The 2,648-nt window shown below is 52.7% G+C and overlaps 1 pseudogene; it reads right to left on the bottom strand.

The window, feature by feature from the left end:
- Positions 1 to 301: 301 nt before the first annotated feature.
- Positions 302 to 2,430, bottom strand: LOC129151502 (adenylate kinase 4, mitochondrial-like; annotated as a pseudogene).
- Positions 2,431 to 2,648: the final 218 nt, after the last annotated feature.

The raw sequence follows: 2,648 nt of genomic DNA, 5'->3' as shown, positions 1-2,648 counted from the left end.
TGGCAACAACATGACGGTCAAACATCAGCTCTGCACCACTTGGAATCCAGCCTGTCCTCGCTTTCGCGTGAAGGGCTTGAGGCCTGTGCAGAGCATCTTCAGCACGTGCAGGTGCCACTTCTCTCCAAGGGCAGAGAACAGCCTCTTCATGAACTCCCTTTGCTCATTAGTTTCCATCTCAGTCCATCCTTTAAGCTAGAAAAGACGCTGCACGCTGTCTCCGCTGGCTTCTGATTGGCACCACGCTACCCACACAACTCAGAGAAGGACCGTGTCGTCTTGGTTCCTCCACGGGGCGCGCTCACCTTGCTTCTCTGCACCGAACAGGCGTGACCTTGTTTGAGAAAACCGTGTAAACGCAGGGGCAGACTTGGTCGGTCTCCGTTCCAGAGAGCTCCGGACTCCTTGGGTCTTGCATTGGGTCTTGCAGAGTTGAACCACCGGGTTGGCCACCTCCTCGCGCTGGCTTAGCCTGACCTTGACCGCTTCCGGTGTGGCATCCTCCTGCGGGACCCACCGCTCGCCCGTGACGTCATCACCCCGTAGGAGAGGTGGAGTGACGTCCAGGTTATTCACCCTTCCGCTAGGAGCGGCCTCCGACCTCGGCTGGACCATCTCCGGGTGTTTCAAATGCAGCTTTCAGAGTGATCCTGTCCGGGGCTCCAGCCTGCACCGAGGTCCCGGGGCTCCAGCCTGCACCGAGGTCCCGGGAAACCGGCTGGTGGCCGGAGCTGATCCCGCCGCCGGTTCTCCAGCTCCCGCCGCACCAGGCGAGTGATCACCGGTCCGGGACCCCGCGGCCATCCTCTGCGCACCGCTCTGTGGTGTCCCCAACTTCGGTGTTGGCTCTGATGCTTTCCCGCAGGAAGAGGCCGCTGGAGAGGTGCTGGAGGCCCAAGTCCTGGGCGCCCGCCCCTCTGGCCCCCGGTGCCCTTGCCCAAGCCGGGCCCAGGAGACCGGCGCAGGAGTTGGGCAGCCCTGGCCTCGGCCACGCGGGCTGGCCGGACCGCGGCCTCGAGAGGCACCTGCAACGTGGCCTCTTCTGCTCCTGACACCTCCGCGCAGGTGGGGACTTGAGGGCCGCCCCTGCTCCGCTGGGACTGGGCGCTCTGACAGCTGTGGGGGTGGGGGGAGAGAGGGGGTTTTGTCCAGAGGGCCCTTGTTTATTGCACTTGGTTTTATTGAACTCCACAGGTGTTTCCTTTTCTGCAAATAAATAAAAGCAAGACCTTCACCAGCAAAATGGTTACAGCTGGCCTTACTCGCTTTCCTGCGCTGCGCTGAACCCAAGCTGCAACGGCTCCGAGGTATGTCTGCGTTAGAGGTGACCCCTGAGTAGAGGGAGGATTAGGGGCCGAAGCCACCACTATGCACATGCACATCCTTTACTCCCCGCCTGCCTCCTCCCCCCCCCCCCCCCCCCCCCCCCCCCCCCACACACACACACACGTATTTTTGATACAAGGTTGGGAATCCGCGGTTGGGAATGTGAAAATACTGTTTTCGGTTTGCAGTTGGTTGAATCTGCAGATGCGAAACCCATGGATACTAAGGCCTGAATGTATTTATGGGGGGAAATCATGCATAGTAAATCCACGCTGTTCAAGCCCGTGTTGTTCAAGGGTCAACTGTATTTTCACGTTCAGGAGCAGCAAAAACTCTCTTTCAGACACAGTAGTTGATAACTGGCCAAACATCCCTTTGACTTAAAAGCCCTGATATGTCTTACCCTGGCCTCAACACTGGAGGCAGTGAATACTCTGTTAAAAAAAAAAAAAAAAATCTACACGTCAACAGCATAAGATTTGCTTTCTGTTTATTCTAGAAATAGATTTTTATTTTAAAGCATTAAGGATGGAAGTTACCTGTTGTATATCTCTTTAAGTTCTTCAAAACAGTGTTCTGCCTGATTAAAATAAAAATTGAAACAAGCAAAATAGAGACAGACTCAGTGTTAACCGCTGTGGGGTGGAGGCGGGGAAGAGTGGGAGATGGAGGAATTGAGCAAAAAAGAAAAAGCTCACGGACAGGGACAACAGTGTGGTGATTGTGGGGCTGGGGGAGGTGGAGGAGGGTATGGGGGGATAAATGGTGATGGATGGACACGTGAGTTGAGGGTGTGTGTGAACACACACTACAGTGTACAGAATTGTGCACCTGAAACCTGTATAATTTTGTTAACCAGTGTCACCCCAATAAATTCAACAAAAAGAAAAAAAAAGTAGTTTATGATATTCTATGCTGGTCAAATAAACCACAAAATGCTTTTGGATTTGGGGAGATGTATCCATGTATTTAGCCTTTAAAAAAAAAAAGAGAGAAAATACCTTCAGAGATGCGCACATCCAAACAGCACAGTAGAGGGCACTCTGCGTCCATGTTAATGAAGCACGGCTTTGCTAGTTCCTGCAAACACTGAGAAATAGCCATTTGTACGTCTACTTTAGACTGGAAAAGTGTTGTGTTTCTAGGGAGGTTAATGTGGCTGTGATCCTCGCCTACGAGCATTTTATACGGTGTTCCATTCTGTGAGTATTTTACACTGTTTTCCAATTCTGAGGTTCAATAGCATGCAGTCGTCTTCATTTTATAATGGACTTGCTACATGACAGGCTACCCTGACATCCTGGTGGTCCTGATACACATGT

The sequence above is a fragment of the Eptesicus fuscus genome, chromosome 14 (assembly GCF_027574615.1).
Source record: "Eptesicus fuscus isolate TK198812 chromosome 14, DD_ASM_mEF_20220401, whole genome shotgun sequence".
NCBI lineage: Eukaryota > Metazoa > Chordata > Mammalia > Chiroptera > Vespertilionidae > Eptesicus > Eptesicus fuscus.
The sequence above is the reverse complement of the archived record's forward strand: the minus strand, read 5'-3'. Positions and strand labels throughout refer to the sequence as shown.